At 36.5% G+C, this 20,798-nt stretch overlaps 1 long non-coding RNA gene across 1 annotated transcript; it reads right to left on the bottom strand.

Annotated features, from left to right (window-relative positions):
• Positions 1–2,434: 2,434 nt before the first annotated feature.
• LOC136819763 (uncharacterized) lies at positions 2,435–3,570 on the bottom strand. Its single transcript, XR_010848481.1, has 2 exons — positions 3,500–3,570; positions 2,435–3,049 (listed from the first exon to the last, which is right to left on the bottom strand). It is a non-coding gene; the product is annotated as an uncharacterized lncRNA (long non-coding RNA).
• Between the last annotated feature and the right edge of the window lie 17,228 nt (positions 3,571–20,798).

Raw genomic sequence — 20,798 nt, 5'->3', positions numbered from 1 at the left:
AAATAAAAATATTCCTTAAATCCGATAAAGAAGGTTGCTCTTCGACTTTAAAAAGGGATTTTAGGATAACAAAATGCCAAAAATTTTATATTTATTAAGATTTCGAGGTTTTAAAGATTTCCAAATTTTTTGAGAATTTTTCGCAAGCATAAACTTTTCAAAGACATTGAAGACTGGAAGCAGTGGAATGTGGCTAGTTAGGGAAGGTCTTTTTTACTTCACCACTTTCAAACTTAATTGACGACTTGAAAAATATTTCAGACTGGCGTATATGCTTTATGTTATGCTTAAAAAATCTGCAAATCGAAGCCTTCATATACTTATACAAGTTTTTCTTTATAAGAACAAACTATACAAGAACAGGCTTCGATGACCAAAATGTCGAGAACAAATTAAGAACTTTTTAAGGCTTTGCTGACTCTAGAAAATCGACTTTCATAGGAAAATAAGAGCATGTTAAGGACATTTTTAGGCTTAAAACGTCTTAAAGACCCTCCTTTAAAGCTCAAAAAGTTAAGAACATCCCGAGGCTTCAAATATTTTAAAATAAATAAACGTGTAAGCTTTATGCTTTTAAAAAATATTTACATCATTTATTTTCAATGATTGCATTTATTGACGCCAGTCAAATGTTTGAGTTATGAAAATCTTTCCCATTCCCACCCACACATATCAATAAAGGCCTTTCCAAATTTTCAATGGAACTTCATTTCGAATGACTTTCAAATCATGGACCAATTTTGAATTCAAATAAGTTAAAAAGATGAACTACCCTTCTTGCCCGAGAGGAACAGCCGGGAAATTGATAACCTGGCGTCCGGATGCCCCAATACGTTTTGGTCGCCCTTGTGTAACTCTCAAGTCAATCATTGAAGAGCAAACTCAAGAGCAGCCGCCGGCAGATTTTTTTGAAATAGCTGTTCTTTTTTTCCAAGAGAGTAAATTTTATGAATAAATCTAGGAGAGACTTTCCTCAAAACACCCAGGTAAAATCCAGGTGTCGCCTTTAAAGACATATGTTCTTAAAATCCAGGGGCACATTTTAAGGAAAAACAAATACAATTGTCCAGCGGACAATCTGTTCAAAAAATCCAGGAGCTAAATTGTGAAAAACACAACCAAATGCCAGATTTTTTTCCCAGGGAGCCTCATAATTTTCTTAAAAGGCCTCATTTTCTAGGAGCATTTTGACTTTCTTAGAGAATAACTGTTATATTTTTCAAGGAGCATAATATTTCTAGAGAACAGATATACATTTTCCAGGTGTCCCATTTTTTCCCAGAACAGATCTTGAAAACTGGTCGTGCCGGTAAAGATTTGATGAGACCCATGTAAGATCGCAAAGAGTTGAAAGAAATGCTTCACCAAAATTTTTGGAATAGCTTTTATCCCGAGGCGGGTACTTGCAAATGGAGGGTACGGTATGTGCCGCCCTTAAGGGTACCTTTTTTGGACTTCCAAAGTCCCGCTAAGGGTCGGAAAAATCAGAAAATCAAATTTTAGTCCCACTAAGGGTCGGAAAAATAGGAACATTTCAACTTTTTACCCCCTGAAAGATCAAAATTTGGTCAAAATTGGTGAAATTTGCCCCGTTAAGTGTTGCAAAATTCTCAAAATTTTCCTTTGTTTTCTCTATTTTAGTCCCGGGTCCAAAGTTCGAAAGTCGGGCGGTACCCCCCCCCCCGTCAGCTCGCAACCCTAATACCCCCCCGGGGCTTTTATAGACTTTTCTAAAACGCTGCCATGGTATTTTGATAGTGCATTACCCCCTGGCTGATATTACCCCCATCTTGGCTATTTTTAGAATTTTTTTTAATTTTTCACATTCTCTATAGTTATATTACATTTCTGGAAAGTTCCATTTAAAAATCTTTTCTGCTTCAAAAGATATGATGAAAAATGTAAAATTCAATTTTCTCCATCCTTCATGTGACTCCCATACCTTAATGCTTCACCTCACGGATGAATCAAGAAGGAAGAAACTTGTGACAGAGAATAAAAGGCGTATAATACAATACTAGCAAGTAGCTTTCGCTATGATGCTCCCGATGACAGGCATTTGACAGTGATTGATTGAAATTCAGAAAAGGCGAAATGCCGTGTTTATTTTTGTCAGAAATACAGTGATATTGCAAAGTATTCAATTTTTCTCAGCCATAGCTTGCACTAAACATGCCCCCTTTAATAGATACATTATAAAGCTTGAATTACAAAGCTTTTCATGTTTTATAGGCAGGGACTTTGAATAATCTTCAGGAAATATTTAGAATGACTTTCTTCTCAAATACATTTTCTTTGAAACAACAATAACAAAAATAGAAATAACAAACATATCAAAACATGAATTTATAATTTCCAAGACTATATTTTGACAATGATAAAATTTTCAGCTAAGTTGTTGTCTATATCGTAATGTAATATTGTTTTGTAAAGAATACAGTGGATACAGAAGCATTCCAAAACCAAAATGATTCAAAATACAACCAAACAACAGGAACACAACATGAAATATCCTTCAGGAATTTCTCCAACAAAAGGAGTGTTAATGTCAAGTTTGTGTACTGTCAACTGCTCTAAAATGGGATTACTTGAGATAACATGGGGCATACTGCTTTCTGGTCAGCTTTTTCTCTCTATCGTCACATCCTCTTCAACAACAAACAGATCCATGTTTCTTGGACAGTACAAAAAAGATGATTCTGTGGAGGTTCGGTTAAAATGGTTGCTGTTTTGGTGTCCCATTGCACAAACATTGCACAGCTCCATTAAAAACGCAGACAATTCATACCAATTCTTGTTCAACATTTTGAAGTCAGAACTCTCTTGTCATTAAAATGTTATGTTAAAATGAAGTTTGATGATTGGTTGAACAACTGCTATCTTTGTGCAAACTCAGCGTATTTGAAGCAGCGATTCAGAGCTCGTAAAAACATATAATGTCAATCTGGCTTTAAAGCAGTTGACGGTACATCCAACGTGTAAAACTACTTTAATGGTTAGTATGGTATTTGTCGTGAATGAACGAAGGCTGGAAGGCAAAACCATAAAGCTGAAATAGGAATAGACAGATAGAGAAGAAGAAACTGTCAATAGATAATTTGTAATAAATATCCAGGTGATGTCAATCAGACTGTTTGATTACCGTGAAAAAGAGTAATCACTGAGGGAAACTGGTATCGCCTCCAAATAGTAGAGCTTTCTGGTAATAAAATTGTAAAATTCAAAAGTCAAAAACATTTAATTTACATTTTAGCTTGGACAAAGTGCAGACCAAGAAAGGTCTGCAGTCAGCAGTTTGGAGGCAATGTAAAGTTTCTCTCAAACACCAATCTAACATTATCAAACGATAATAGGTGTTAGATTACCGCAACCAAATCGAACAGTAACGAAACTAAAAGATTCTGGTGAATTATGTTCGAACGACCCTGCCGATTCCCCGGACTCCAGGGATTTTCTTGTTGCGTGTCCGAGGATTTTAACATTACTTTTTGAGACTTACCCCGGACTGAACGCGTGGTCTGCGAGACGCACTTAAACAATTGGGCGATCACACATGGGTGTCAATTTCACCATCCCTCAATTGACATCGCCTGGAGATAAACAGAAGGTTCGTTAATGGTGGTATGCAAAGTTTTTTCCAATTTCTGATAATAATTACCCAAAAGTAACAAGTATCTAATGTCTAACCAACAACAAAGATACAAAGTAAAAAGAAATTCTGTAAAATAATTTTCAATCAAACATCCTATCTGAAACATTACTTTTGATAAAATAGTATTATACTTACTATCAAAGTTGCAGAACAGTCTGTGGGATTATACCTTCTACTTTCTGAAACCAACTGGTCCCAAGTTGCTTCATTGCTTTTTGTTGTATTCCAAGCTATGACTTTGGAGCGCCAAAAACGCAAAATATCTGTTCGCGCGGTCGAGCTAGCTTAAAAGCTCACCACACGGCAATCTTTTATAGATGCGGTCACTAGGTTACATCGTCCCGTTTTTTCTTGAACAATTTTTCGCCAGCTCGATCCCCAGCCTCGTGAAGCAACATAGGCTCCCTTCGGGAGCAATAATACGTCTTTCTACCGATACAAATCTAAGATATTATCTTTTACAAGCTGTCTTAGATTTAATACAGATTTAATGATCGCCTTTTATCAAGCAAAAAATCAAGATTAATCAGTTTAATCGATAAAGCTTTTTTTGTAGGAACACGAAATAAAATTTTTCACAGCTGTTTTTACGACTGTTCTTATCTTTCGAAATTTTAAAGCTAAAATATTCTTAAAATATATTCAACAGCTTAATTTTTTAAGAATTTTAAATTAATACTTCCGTCCTTAGTAACTTTTTTTGAGATCTGAGGTCACACAGTCTCCGCAATAGTCCTTTATAGAGTTGCATTCTTATAAAAAACCTGTATTTATCTTATATAAGTCGGTGAAAAAACAGCTTAAAGACAGAAAGAAAGAAGACTGCTTAAAGAACACTTTAAAACTGATTGAACTTCCAGCCTAAAGGTGAGCTCTTTGGTTTATTTTTTACATTCCTCAATATATGGCAGATTTTTTTTCTAAATATTTGCCGTACGATAGCTAAACTTTGCCATTGCCACTTTACCACGGGGACAGACAAACACTCTAGGTAGGTACAAAAGTAGCTTCAAACTTTTAGGCAGTCAGATTAAAGGCCTGTTTGTTTCAAAAAAAAATTTGTCGGTCTGGTGGAAAGATCTTGAAAGTATGTTAGGGATGTTGCCTCGAGAATGACAGAGTTTAGCCATCTAATCATCTAAGGGTATAATCGGGGCAATAGCGTCGAGTATTGATCTCTGTCAAAAATGGTGTGTAAAGGACCGATATTTTTTATTTGTTTCATACAGTATCTAAGGTAAGACTCGACTTTAATTGAAAAGAATGATTAGAAAACATATTGGTTAGTTGTCCTTTGCAAGATATGAAGAAAGTACTTTAGGCGTACTCTTAGGTTCCAAATAAACGGCGAAATTTTAATAGACGAGATGGGGGACCTAATCGCCGGGGGAGGGGGGTTGGAAATTGTACTTCTGAAAACCCAAAATTAAGGTAAATATAGGCTAAAATCAGGCTTTTTGGAGCAAAATAAGGGGACTTCATTTTGCCAACTGAAAATATTCTTAAAAAATAATAAACGGGGGAGGGGTGGTCCTAATAAGTCGAAATACCGTTTTCCCGTCAAAATTTTTGCTGAATCCCGGAATCCCGAAAATTGAAAAAAATAATAACACCGTCACACCGGTTTGTACAGGTTCAAATACCGGCATAATGACAAGAAATAAAGCCAAATACCGTCACCGTCTGATTTTAAAATACCGTTTTCCCGTCTTTTTTTTCGTCAAATCCCGTAATACCGTACTAAAAAAGGGCCAATCCCGTCACACCGTAAAAGAACAACCCCCCTTACACGCTTATTTTTATAAGAATACACTTTATAAGAATGTCCATGATGAAAATGGCCAAAAAATTAAGAATGCGCTAAGAATATCACCATCATGGAATTTTGCTACTCAAGCTAAGAATGCCATTTTTAGCATTTTCAATTATAAATTACCAATTACCCCCTTAGTAAGGCTCACTCCTTTATTCATTATAATGCCAGTCTTTATGCTTGAGACGTATGTACTAAATGTCAAATCTAGTCTGAATTAAGTTCCTAACTTGAGAATGCTGTAAGAATATTTTAGGATAATTTTCCCAAAAAAGTTAAGGATATCCATGATGAAATGGATTTACACCATTCTTATATAAAAAAGTGTGTAACAGAAAATTTTGCTCACCATTTTTAATGAGTTGTCATTTTAGGTAGGTCATCATAATTTCGATTTTACAGTTTTTTATAATACTAAAATTCAAGTTAAGCCTTCCTCTAAAAAATAAAAAAAGAATCAACTATAAACCTTTGACCGTAAGCTTACAACTTTGACTTTATTTGGCCCACCCGGTATATTTATAAGAATATTTATGATGAAATTGGCCAAAAGTTAAGAATATGCTAAGGATATGAGTCTGCTAAATGACGCGCCTTACGCGCCCACGCGCTTACGCGCCCTGGTAATTTGACGCGCCCTAAAAATTTGGAGCGTCCTAAAAATTTGACGTGCCCTAAATATTTGACGCGCCTTAAAATATCGACGCGCCCTGATAATTTGACGCGCCTTAAAAATTTGACGCGCCAAGATAATTTGACGCGCGTTAAAAATTTAACGCGCCCTAAAATATCGACGCGCCCTAAAAAATCGATGCACCCTGATAATTTGACGCGCCCTGACAATTTGACACTACCTAAGTAACTGACAGTAATGAGAACAATACACTCTTCTCGAAGATGCATAAATTTATTGTTGTCCTCGTTTTCAAACAGATTTCATTGCTATGAAATTATACATTTAAACCAATTTAACCGCAAATTTTTTTTCCGTGAACGGACGGAAGTATCTTCGACGGTCAGAAGTATCATCTTTTGACGGCCCATTTTCCCTTTCCTATCTTTCACCTTATCTGTTTTTCTACTTTCTGAGAGTTAGTTTCTCATTTCTGACTGAGTTTTCATACCTGCCAATCATTTGTCCATCAATTTCGACCTGTCTAATTTTCGCACCGAGTGGGATTCGAACCACCACCAAAGAAAGACCTTCAGATTCGAGGCCTGGAATTCCCGAGTTATTTTTTCCGAGTTAAAAAAACCGAGTTAAAAAAAACCCGAGTTATCCCGAGTTATGACGTCATTTTTGGAATTTAGTGACGTCATTTTTCATTTCATAACTCGGTTTATTTTGCTTCCTTTAACTTTCCGAGTTATTTTCCATTTTTTAACTCGGGAATTTTTGCTTCCTTTAACTTTCCGAGTTATTTTCCATTTTTTAACTCGGGAATTTTTGCTTCCTATAACTTTCCGAGTTATTTTCCATTTTTTAACTCGGGAATTTTTGCTTCCTTTAACTTTCCGAGTTATTTTTGATTTTTTAACTCGAGAATTTTTGCTTCCTTTAGCTTTCCGAGTTATTTTTGAATTTTTAACTTGGGAATTTTTGCTTCCTTTAGCTTTCCGAGTTATTTTTCTTCATAAAAAACAACAGTTTTAATCTATTGATCCCATACCAACCTAAATCAAAGACATAACCATCCATTACCAACTAGAAAAACCCTAACCTGCTTGATAAAATGAATAATCAACAAACAAGTGAATAATTAATTGAAAAGCAAGATCTGAAGTTAAAACCTGCTAGATAAACAAAGTGTAAGCCCTTCAAAAATATTAGAGCATAAATAGAATCTCAAAAAATACAGCAGGTAAGTGATGAGATAAAGCTATTTCAAAATTTATATTTCTAAAGAATACTGTAAGTGACATGACAAGATTGTCAGAAAAATTCACTGAGTCCTTCCCACTTCGCTGTAAAAATTTTGAATCAATCAATCATTTCACAGACTATTCGTAGATTTTTATGAGAGATGTTAAAAAATAAATAAATAAAACTGTCCAGAGTGCACACACTCACCAAATCAACTTGCAGAAAAGCATTCGAAAGTTTCCCGCGCGCGTGTTACCTTTGCAAAACATTCGAATTATGAATTCGAATCTTTTTCATTCGAATTATGAATTCGAATCTTTTTGTGTCATAAGGCTCTAATTAGACTTGCGTGTAAAAAACATTCCGGGGGTCAAATACGCTACTTTTTCAAAGTGGAAAGTCTTTAAATGTTGACCTAGACGATCATGGAGGGATCGTGTAAGACCCGTTTGGCTTTATAGAAGCCCCGGGGATACTAAGGTTGCGAGCTGACGGGTATGTGCCGCAAAAATCGAGGAAAAAACTGATTTTTTCGGGATTTTGTGACCCTTATTGGAACTTTACAAGCCAAAAAAAATGGAAAATAACTCGGAAAGCTAAAGGAAGCAAAAATTCCCGAGTTAAAAATTCAAAAATAACTCGGAAAGTTAAAGGAAGCAAAAATTCCCGAGTTAAAAAATGGAAAATAACTCGGAATGTTATAAAGGAAGCAAAAATTCCCGAGTTAAAAAATGGAAAATAACTCGGAAAGTTAAAGGAAGCAAAGATTCCCGAGTTAAAAAATGGAAAATAACTCGGAAAGTTAAAGGACGCAAAATAAACCGAGCTATGAAATGAAAAATGACGTCACTAAATTCCAAAAATGACGTCATGACTCGGGATAACTCGGTTTTTTTTTAACTCGGTTTTTTTAACTCGGAAAAAATAACTCGGGAATTCCGGGCCTCTTCAGATTCGGAAGCCAGCGCTCTATCCGTCGAGCCATCACCGCACAGCAAAAGACCTTTTCGCCTTTGCGTCCACCATATTGAATTGTATGCAAAAATACAGGAACGAAAATGCCGTGGTTGGATTTAGTTGGAATGTATGCAAAACATATGCAAGTTTACACAAAGATTAAAAAGAGAACAAAGCATCTTATAAATAAATATTATAATCATTAGAACAATAAAAGATGGAATTTCTTAATCCAAAAGGAAATATTTACAGAACAACAAAAGCCTTTTAGGAATTTGTTCTTAAAGACATTGCATATTCTGTTTTCATGCCATTAAGAAATTCCACGAAGACGGAGTACACACATCAAACTTTCAAAACACGCAAACTGAAAGCAGTAATTATGACGTCACACTTTCTCAATGTTTTGATTTGATCATTTGGCGGCTCTATTCCCAGGAGAATAATTTGCCGTCAGCCGAATAAGGATTGTTTTTTACCTTCGCGGGTGATTTTTCAGTTTGAGATTCTGTCTAATGTTATGGTCTTTTGAAGTGCTTGTTCTAAGAGATGAGTGAATATAATTGTTTTTAGTTTTCAAGAGAAGCAAATTTAATCTTTCTTCTACAAGATTACACTTTAATATAATGCCAATTATGCATGTAAGTTTTTATTTAATACTTTCTTTTTGCATATGTTTTGCATACTTTCTAAGGGAATTTCACCACGGCAATTCAGAAACCATAATTTTTGCATACAATTCAATATGGCGGACGCAAAGGCGAAAAGGTCTATTGAAAAATCGACCTTTTAACTTTAAATGTTGATTACTCAATAACTAAAAATGATATGGGCTTGAAACTTCCAGGTATTATTATTTACTAGTCATAGCTTTCACTAAATGCCCCCACATAAAGATCATGCCATGCACTTATAAAGCTTTAATGCTTTAAAGATTAAACATTAAAAAATAATCAGGAATAATTGATTGATTTAATTATTGATTGATTGATTGGTTGATTGATTGATTGATTGATTGATTGATTGATTGATTGATTGATTGAGGCGTTTGCGTGAAAAAAAAATTATATTCCATTATAAAAAAATACATACTTGAAGAATTCATGCAGCTTGATAACTTAATAAAATTTAAGGAAAAGCTGGAAAAGCCTCTCAAAAATATATTTAAAAAGTTATGGTTACTATTTAGTGAATAATAATCATGACATATATCGTTATAAGAAAGAAACTAGGAGAAAAAACAAACAAACAGGAGATGTGAAAATCAGTAAGATAATGATACCGTATCATTATCTTACTGATTTTCACATCTCCTGTTTGTTTGTTTTTTCTCCTAGTTTCTTTCTTATAACGATATATGTCATGATTATTATTCACTAAATAGACCTTTTCTAATAATGTCGCAGACATCTCAGATTTTAGGCAAAATATATGGACATACGCATTGAATAAATCCACAAGGTAACCAATCAGAAATAGCTTGTTTTTTTTTCATTGGCTGCTATATTTCAACATTTCTGTATTGCTACTTTGCCTAATAAACAATAGTCAAGAGGATACTGCGTATAAAACTTATCAAAAAGTTCTGCGCCATCTTAAGTTGGGTGAAATAGAAACTCACTTATCCTAGTTAAGGCCCGGGCTCCACTAGCGTACGCTGTGATTGCACTTCTCAAGCAAAATCTTCTATGTTGTTGGTCAAAAGAAAAGTAAAGGAATGCCATTGTGGTTCATTCAGACGTACAGTCGAGAAAAGTTAAAATGCGCCTAAATTTCTTTTCAAGTGCATAGTCCTTTTTCATGATGCAATCTTTTCTCCAAGCTGATCGCAGCGCAGACAATGAAGAGACGTGCCTTCAGGAAGCTAGACTTTTTGAGTTTATAGCTAGCGATATACTTTCCCTTTATGGTGTTTCTGTATGACTGTCTGTGTACCTAGTCTAACCACCGTTAAATGCCTTCGGGAAGGTCTCTCCTAACTTAGAAAGCCAGAATTTGGAGCTATTTCACCAAACCACTGAAGCGTAAGTTATTTAGGTAGGCTTATCACAACTGCATGAAAAAGTTTAACGTGCGCATGTAAAGTTTAACGGGTAAACAAACTTTTTGCAGGTTTTTGAAAAAGATTTACCACACTGAAAAGACGTAAAAACACTCTAAGTGAGGTAAATTATTTTGAAGACCAAAAGAAAAAGTCAACCACGTTTGGATTCAACTTTACATATGCGTATATTCATCTTTTTTGTACTTTGCCGGTTGTTTTACTACATTAAGAAGGAGTTTCTCGAGTTACGACCATATGATGGTATTTAAAGCTCAAGAAGCCCTATAAACAATAAAGGTAGATATCAATAAAATGACAGACAAAAATAAATTAGAGTTTGAACAAAAATATCAAATGTACATTTGAAAACTTAAGCAAATTTCTTTAAAGATTCTGGAAAAAAAATTGAAATCATTGCTGAAGTGAACTTCTGACTAAATTACAGTAGTTAGTATTCAGTTTCAAAGACAAGAAACAAAATTTGACATACAAAACACTTTTTCTAGTCAATGAATCAGCTCAGCATCATCATAACCAGTCTGCCATTTTGTTTGTTTTGATTTGCACAAGTAATATTGTAATTCGTGTTATATCATACACTGTTTTGATTTGCATTTATAACACTCGCTTCAGCTTTTCAAAGCTAAATCAAAACTAAAATTGTAATATGTAATAATGATAATACCATATAACGTAATATGAAGATATGTATACTACCGTCCCGGAAAAAAGCCGGAAATTTACGGAAGAGACTAACTACGGATATGCTTACGCGACAACAACAACAACAACAAAACAATTCGCAAGATTTTGAGATTCCAGTCCAATATCTATGCGTGAAACTATGAGTGCCTCCTCGTCGCTACGCTCCTGCGGGGGCAATGACCTAAAGTTAATAACTAGTCATAGCTTTCACTAAATGCCCCCACATAAAGATCATGTCATGCACTTATAAAGCTTTAATGCTTTAAAGATTAAACATTAAAAATAATCAGGAATTATTGATTGATTTAATTATTGATTGATTGATTGATTGATTGATTGATTGATCGATTTATTGATTGACTCATTTATATGGACATATGCAGTGAATAAATCCACAAGGTAACCAATCAGAAATAGCTTGTTTTTTTTTATTGGCTGCTATATTTCAACATTTTTCTATTGCTACTTTGCCTAATAAACAATTAGTCAAGAGGATACTACGTATAAAATTTATCAAAAAGTTCTGCGCCATCTTAAGTTGGGTGAAATAGAAACTCACTTATCCTAGTTAAGGCCCGGGCTCCACTAGCGTACGCTGTGATTGCACTTCTCAAGCAAAATCTTCTATGTTGTTGGTCAAAAGAAAAGTAAAGGAATGCCATTGTGGTTCATTCAGACGTACAGTCGAGAAAAGTTAAATTGCGCCGATTATAAATGTCGCACTATTTATATATCCACGTGACCCTACTGGTCACGTGGTCAAACTGTCAATCATAATTTCTATTCCACGACACGCCTAAATTTCTTTTCAAGTGCATAGTCCTTTTTCATGATGCAATCTTTTCTCCAAGCTGATCGCAGCGCAGACAATGAAGAGACGTGCCTTCAGGAAGCTAAACTTTTTGAGTTTATAGCTAGCGATATACTTTCCCTTTATAGTGTTTCTGTATGACTGTCTGTGTACCTAGTCTAACCACCGTTAAATGCCTTCGGGAAGGTCTCTCCTAACTTAGAAAGCCAGAATTTGGAGCTATTTCACCAAACCACTGGAGCGTAAGTTATTTAGGCTATCACAACTGCATGAAAAAGTTTAACGTGCACATGTAAAGTTTAACGAGTAAACAAACTTTTCTCAGGTTTTTGAAAAAGATTTACCACACTGAAAAGACGTAAAAGCACTCTAAGTGAGGTAAATTATTTTGAAGAGCAAAAGAAAAAGTCAACCACGTTTGGATATTCAACTTTACATATGCGTACATTCATCTTTTTTGTACTTTGCCGGTTGTTTTACTAAGTTAAGAAGGACTTTCTCGAGTAACGACCATATGATGGTATTTAAAGCTCAAGAAGCTCTATAAACAATAAAGGTAGTTATCAATAAAATGACAGACAAAAATAAATTAGAGTTTGAACAAAAATATCAAATGTACATTTGAAAACTTAAGCAAATTTCTTTAAAGATTCTGGAAAAAAGAATTGAAATCATTGCTGAAGTGAACTTCTGACTAAATTACAGTAGCTAGAATTCAGTTTCAAAGACAAGAAACAAAATTTGACATACAAAACACTTTTTCTAGTCAATGAATCAGCTCAGCATCATCATAACCAGTCTGCCATTTTGTTTGTTTTGATTTGCACAAGTAATATTGTAATTCGTGTTATATCATACACTGTTTTGATTTGCATTTATAACACTCGCTTCAGCTTTTCAAAGCTAAATCAAAACTAAAATTGTAATATGTAATAATGATAATACCATATAACGTAATATGAAAATATGTATACTACCGTCCCGGAAAAAACCGAACATTTACGGAAGAGACTAACTACGGAAATGCTTACGCAGTCAGGAACTATTGCAAATTAGGCTATGATGGCCAAACTAGGATGTTCGCCTAATTAGGCTAGAATTTATATCCTAGTTAGGATATTAATGGCTTAATTTGGATATATGAAATATTCAAACCTAAATATCTTGAGAACAAGTAAAATCCGCGTCAATCTTACTATATCTTACTTGTTACTTGTACTAAGAAGAGTATTTAAAGCGAAAAACTTTTCTCTTTTTAGAGCGGAGTGAAATGATGTGATTATTTTATTAAAATTTAGCTTAATTTGGCCATGATAGCCAAATTAAGCCGATTTAAGTTCTACATGCAGCGCGCCATTTTTTGTCTGAAAAATGAAAAAAACTTAGTATCATAATATATTGTTGTTATTGTGGGCTTTAAAAGTATAGTTTTTTGGTTTTGCTGGTCTTAAAGATATGTTGTTAAGATATTAAAGTTACACTTGATAGATTGATTAAATATTTAAATTGAGGAAGGTCGTTTTTACGTTTTTTATATATTATACCTATAGCTGACAAGCTTGTTCATAAAATCTAAAAGTGTACAAAACAAGTTTATTATGAAGATAAAAAAAAGATAGATAAAACATGTTTCTAAAGCAAAGTTCGGATTACGTTTGTTTACATTAATCTTGAAATAATTTCGACTGTACTGCTGTATATATGTAAACATAATTTTGCTGAAACAGCATAATATTTAAAAACTGAATATTTTCTCAGCCCGCTCAAATTTTACCCAAAAAACATTCGGAACTCATTCAAATAAATAAGAATTTGACATTTTAAGCTAAATATTGACGCGGATTTTGAAATCCAAGTCAAAAATTGGAATTTTGTTCCTTCCAGCCTAATTAGGCTACAATTTCTGGCTTAATTAAGCCATCGTATCCAAGTTAGGCCAGAATCGGCGAACATAGCCTAATTTGCAATAGTTCCTGACTGTTACGCGACAACAACAACAACAACAACAAAACAATTCGCAAAGTTTTGAGATTCCAGTCCAATATCTATGCGTGAAACTATGAGTGCCTCCTCGTCGCTACGCTCCTGCGGGGGCAATAAAAAAAAAATTAAAAAAAAAAATTGGAAGACGGGGGTTTGGTACGACTTTTCAGAAAAATCAAAATAATCTTGTGTCAACGTTTTAGAGAAAACTACAAATACTTGGTTAATGATTTTTGGTATGTAGAGGCACTTTAGGACAAAGAATGGAATGAACGAAAATTTTTTTTGAAAAATCCAAAATCCGGGGGTAAAAGCCAAAAAAACAGTTTTTTCAAAATATGAGATCTGGAATTAGTGAAATCTGAAAATTCCTTCGCTCATTCCACAGCCCTCATAGATGTGCAAATACCCTGAAAACATCAGACCAATCGGACAACTAGATCCTGAGATTTTTCCGCCACAGTGATTGGAAACCCCCGGATTTGCGTTTTGAGAAATCGTGCTTTTAAAACGTAAATTGCGGTTAAATGAAAAGATTATAGTTTTCAATAGGGATTTTTTTATGATTTGAGCCTATAAGGGAGTTTTCTACATTATTTCAAAGGAACTAAGGATTTAAAACTATTTACAGTGAAAATTTTGGATTTGTGTGTCATTTTGATCATTTCCAGAAAACCGCAAAACTTTGAAAAAAGACCGCAAAACTCATTTTCACCACGAAAACCACCCCAAAATGTAAATAACAATGCCCACATTCATTGTAAGACTATTTTGGACTATTCCTATCAGCAGGGATTAAAAACTAAATCAATTAAGTTAAAATATTCATTCAAAAAGCTCTGGAACTGAAGACTCATTATCGTGTTACATGGCACTTTCACTTTCACTTTCATGCCATCGCTGAAAGCATAATGAAACTGCCAAAATCTAATCCCACACAGTTGAAAAAGTAATTTGAAGATGATTGTGTTGTTTTCTTAGAGATTCCTGGCAAAAAAACATTAAAATAGCACCCAAAAAAGAATAAACAAGCAAACAAAAGTTCTACATACCTTTGGCGCACTACACAACAACCGACCTTGCTCTTAATCAAAAGACATCACAAGTTACATCATGATTAAATATTCCTTAGAGTTTTACAAACCTCCTTGTATAATAAGAGAACCATAAAACATCATTTACAGCAACAAATGTGGATGAAACACTCAGCAAAAGTCAGTGAGCTTCATCCTCCAAGACTGTCCAAAAAACCATCTTTAAAATTCGAGGGCGGTCATTGTTTACAAAGTTTAAAAACTGAATATGGGTACACCAAGCGACTTCAAACCTTCTAGAAATGTTTCTAGCGACTTGAAGACGACCCGTAAAGATTTTCAAGCCGTTTGAGCAGCTAGAGAATATGGCAAGCGATAATCACAAATTCAAGAAAAACTAGGTTTATCTGCAGAAAACCTGGGTTTTCTGTAGAAAACCTAGGTTTTCCCGGCTTATAAATTTTCAAGAGAAAACCTAGGTTTGTCAATCGCGCTTTTAAATGATCGCTTTTAATTTCGAAAAATCGTCTGCCGTAAAATTCGAATAAGTAACTTAGATTTTCTGAAACGAAGCATATTGGTTATTTCATATCATTGAAATCTCCGCCCAATCTGATATGGGTACGCCCTACTCTTATTATGACTGAAGGTCATAATTTCAACTCCCTTTTTAGTTCTACTCGCGAAGTATGTCAGACGTATTGAATCAGTAAGTAATTTGTTTATAGAAAAAATCCACAAATATCTTGTGGTTTTTTAGTGTTTTATGACTTATTTTGCAATCATTACTTCCTCGACATACAGTTACGTAAATGCACTCGATATTTTCATGTGAAATACAAGTATTTTCTCATAATAGTCATCTCTCTTGCCAGGCAGGAGAAGGTTACAGTATCGAGGTGCAAGAGCTATACCCTGCTAGGCGGAGGTTAAAGCCAGAAGCTATACTCATTGCCCTGTTAGGCAGAGGCTAGAGTGCTGGAACAGAATAGTGATTAGGTCAGTAAGTTCTTGTTTTCATGAAATGAGGAGATAGACTGGTACAATGTTTAGTAAGGTATTTTCCTGTTTTTCATTTAGAGCGGGTGCCAAACGGCCATCGAACGTGGCAACTGAGGAGGAAGCGCCCCAGGAGAAAGTCTCTAGGTGCGAATTAGATGAGGACGATGAGGAAAATTTGGAGCTGCCAGAAGAGCTTTTGGCTCATTTGAAGAAGTACTCCACGAAACACTTTAGTGATAAGGTCATTAAGGAGAAGATCCTTGACCTTGTACCGATTCCAAAGAATGTACCGAAACCTCCTGAAATGGACTTGTATATCAAGGACTTGGTCAATGAGTCAGTATTTAAGCCACGGATAACGAGACTAGACTCCTTTCTAGTCAATGTTCAACATTCGATACGATCAATACTTGGACCGGTGTCCCACCTTTGGGTAGCAGTAAATGAGGAGAGAGAAACAAAGAAAAGGGAAGACCAGGATTTGACTAGTGAAGACCAGGATTTGACTAGTGAAGAAAAGGAGGCAACGCAAGAGGAACTTCAACGTCTCGAGGACGTGGTTAAAACCCTTGACACTGTTGTAACCCTGGTTGGTCAGGCCATCCAGAGGACTTCCTACTACAGACGTTTTATGATATTAGATACTTTAATCACAGATAACAAAACTGCCAAGTCCATGTTATCTGATTGGGAGAAGACCATCTCTGATAACGATTCCAATAGCCTCTTTGGAAACAAATTTGAGGAGGAGCTGTGTCGCTCGGCAAAGACAAAGAAGAAGACAAAGGAGGTGTTAAAGGGCTTGATGTCCCCAAATACTCCAGCAAAGCAGAAGCCCTTTCAGAAGGGCCCTCGCCCCAGCTTTTCCAGCCGTGGTGGTAGAGGGCAGAATTCAGGCTTTCAACAACGACCATCTTCCTTCTGGCCCAGATTTCCATCAAGGGGCAATTTCAACAACAACAACAACTTCAGGGGTAAGAGAAAGTTTTCCTTTGCCTTCTGTAAATCTTCCAGTTTTAAAGGACTTTTCCAGGGTGCACCCAATGGTGGAGTCCTTGCTGAGCCCAGATCTAGGGGGGAATTTTCCACTTGCAGGGAGGTTAAGGTTCTTCCTGAAGAACTGGGAATTAATTTCCAGCGATCGGTTTATCCTGGATACAGTGTTAGGTTACCAGGTACCATTTTTAACCAAGCCTCAGCAAACGAAAGTGCCAAATCCTATACCAATGAGCAAGGAGAAGGTAGGTCTTGTAGATTTAGAGATAGAGACCTTGAGAGAGAAAGGGGCTATAAAGGAGGTGCAATCAAGCCAGGACAGATACTTCAGCTCAATTTTTCTGGTAGAGAAAAAAGACTCAGGGCAGAGACCTGTGATAAATCTGAAAAAAGTCAACTCTCACATTGCCTTGAACCACTTCAAAATGGAAGGTCTGTATATGTTGAAGGATATTTTGGTGAGAGGGGATTTCATGTGCAAAGTAGACCTCAAGGACGCATACTTTGTAGTCCCATTGCGCAAGGAATCGCAGAATTATGTATGCTTCGAATGGAAAGAGAGGTTTTATCAATTTTTATGCCTATGTTTTGGGCTGGCTCCAGCCCCTTATGTTTTCACCAAGCTGATGAAAGTGCCAATTACAATCATTCGGAGATTGAATGGGAGAGTGATAATATATCTGGACGACATCTTAATAATGGCTCAGTCCAGGGAAGAGCTAGAGATGTTGAGAGATACTTTGATTTATCTTCTCAGAAACCTAGGGTTTGTAGTGAATTTCAAGAAATCTGTGTTGGGCCCATGTCAAAAGATAGAGTTCTTGGGCTTCGAAATCGATTCAGTCCAATTAAAAGTATCCCTCACATCAGGAAAGGTTCAGAAAATAGCAGAACAGTGCCAGTCCCTTCTCTTCGAGTCAATGGTCTCTCTCAGGAAACTGGCAAAGATAGTGGGAATTTTCTCATCAACTTCAATGGCTGTGCTTCAAGCTCCTTTGAGGTACAGAGAGACTCAGCGTCAAGTGATCCAGGGTCTTTCCAAGGGAATGTCTTACGAGCAGTTAGTTCCTTTGAGTCAGGGGGCAAAGGAGGAACTAAACTGGTGGATCAGAAATCTAGGGAAGGTGAACGGAAGAAGCTTATTGCAGGAACCACCCCAGATGACCATTCAGTCGGATGCCTCCAAAACAGGTTGGGGGGCAGTGTGCCAGGGCCAAGCAGTTGGGGGACTTTGGTCAGAGGAGGAGACTCAGAAGCATATCAACATTCTAGAGTTGAAAGGGGCATACATGGCGACATTGATTTTTGCAGAAAACTTACACCCAACAGCTGTCCATCTTCAGATGGACAACATTGCTGCACTGTCATACATACTAAAGATGGGGGGTACAACCAACTGGGAGATGTCTCAGATAGCAAAGGAGTTGTGGAGCTTTCTGTTAGAGAGGGAGATCACAATTACTGTAGAGTACCTCCCGGGGAAACTGAATGGACTGGCCGACAAAGAGTCCAGGCGGCTAGACAGGAGCGACTGGAAGCTGAATCCAGGGGTCTTCCAGAAGTTGTGTTGGAAAAAGGGGCGACCAGAGGTCGATCTGTTTGCGTCAAGAGTGACAACCCAGTTGGAGAGATTCTTCTCTTGGAGGACAGATTTCAAGAGTCAGGGAACAGACGCCTTTCAACAGAACTGGTCCAGCATAAAGGGTTATGCTTTTCCTCCTTTCTCCCTGATAGGAAGGGTATTAAGGAAGGTAATGTTGGAGCAAGCAGATCTGTTGATAATAACTCCAGCCTGGCAATCTCAGCCTTGGTACCCTTGTCTTCTGCAGATGTCAGTGGCAAATCCAATTCTACTCCCAAAGTTTCAGGGGTTGTTGAAAAACCAGAAAGGGGAATGTCATCCTCTAGTGCTAAACAACTCGCTACAATTGGTGGCATGGACAGTATCAGGAAAAATTTGTTATCAGAGGGAATTTCTGAAGAATCTGCAAGTCTTATCCTGCAAGCCAGAAGAAAGGGAACAAGGTCTCATTATGAATCGGCCTGGAGAAAGTTTTGTGGCTGGTGTAGTGAGAGGAAGATTGATCCCTTTAGAAGTTCTTTAGCGGCAATCCTTCAGTTTTTGACCGAACAATTTAGAACAGGCATTCAGTACAATACTATAGCAGGCTACAGATCAGCTATATCTGCGTTCCATGGTACAGTTGAGGGATGTAAAGTTGGTGATCATCCTCGGGTATCTTCGTTACTCAAAGGGATGTACAACGAGAGACCGCCAATGCCAAAGTACGCTTTCATTTGGGATGTGGATAAGGTGTTAAATTATTTGGAGAAGTTGCCCGTGAAGGGTGATTTGAGTAATCTCACTCATAAGTTATCAATGCTGTTGGCCTTGACGTCAGCATCCAGGGCATCCGAAATGCATCAGCTTGATTTACAGTTTGCGGTTAAGACGAACAAGTTCCATAGGTTCACCCTGCCACAACCTACTAAGGTTCAGAAACCAGGGCATCCTCATCAAGAGGTGACCTTCTATGCTTTTGATGAGGTTCTGAGTTTATGTGTGTGTAAAACAATTGAGGAGTACTTAGAGATGACTAAAGCTATCAGGGGGTCAGAGACAAAACTACTCATTGCCACAGTCAAACCGCACAAAGCAGTGGCAGTTAGTACAATATCTAGGTGGCTCAAGACAGTCATAGGAGATGCAGGTATCGATTCGAGTGTTTTTAAGGGTCATTCTACCAGGTCTGCATCTACATCAAAAGCGGTATTGAAGGGGGCATCCGTAGAGGATGTAATGAAGACAGCTTATTGGTCGAACGAAAGTACGTTCCAGAAGTTCTATAACAAATCCTTTTCGCTTCAGGGAAGTAAGTTCCAGGGAGCAATATATAAGAGCTTCAAACAAAGGGAGTTGAAATTATGACCTTCAGTCATAATAAGAGTAGGGCGTACCCATATCAGATTGGGCGGAGATTTCAATGATATGAAATTGAGGATTGTGCAAGGGCCCGAAGGGCCCGCAGTGCAATCCCGATTTTATGAATTGAAATCGAAGCCAACGATCTGATATGCCCACCCTCTCCTCCCTAAATCTTAAAAGATGTAATATTCTCGATTTATTATTTTCTTTCAGGTGGCCGTGGCCGTGGTGGACGTGGTCGTGGCGGTTTTAATAGTTTTGGTTAACCTTGTATTTTATTTGTCACTAGTTTTTTGAGCCAGTTAACGGAGGTCCTGGCAAATATATTGTGTTCTTATCAAGTTAATATATATTGTGTTATTTTTTGTTTGTATCCTAAGTTGAAATTATGACCTTCATTCATAACTGCGAGTAGGGCGTACCCATATCAGATCGTTGGCTTCGATTTCAATTCATAAAATCGGGATTGCACTGCGGGCCCTTCGGGCCCTTGCACAATCCTCAATTTTTTCCAGAAATTCATGGTTTTATGTCGGCGCGTACTTTGCTATGTTTTATCAAATCTTTATCGTGAGTTACACACGTGCATCTTGTTTTCTACCTTTGCCATACTTTTGCACTATCGTGAGTTACACACGTGCATCTTGTTTTCTACCTTTGCCATACTTTTGCACCTGACAAAGGGTAAGAATATTTTTTTAATATCGATACTAAAGATTTTTTCAAAGCTCGATTGGCTCTTTCATTCTTTATGATTTTTTGCACAAAGATGCATAACTATAAACCCTTGAATGTAACGGAGCCCGATTTTCGAAAAAAATGTTTTTGTGCAAATATGATTATGGGCCAATAAACGGCTAAAAAAGGGTTTTTTGGACTTTGTGGAACATTGGGTCGTTGTTTTTTTCTGATTTTTTGCATGAAAGTAGGTTAATGATGGTTCAAGCAGATTTTTGTAAAATAAGAACTTTTCAGCTCAAAAAGCGCATCTTTATCTATAAGAATCACCAT

The sequence above is a fragment of the Clytia hemisphaerica genome, unplaced genomic scaffold (assembly GCF_902728285.1).
Source record: "Clytia hemisphaerica strain Z4C2 unplaced genomic scaffold, Clytia hemisphaerica genome assembly, whole genome shotgun sequence".
NCBI classification, from domain to species: domain Eukaryota; kingdom Metazoa; phylum Cnidaria; class Hydrozoa; order Leptothecata; family Clytiidae; genus Clytia; species Clytia hemisphaerica.
This window is presented reverse-complemented; position numbering and strand designations above follow the sequence as displayed.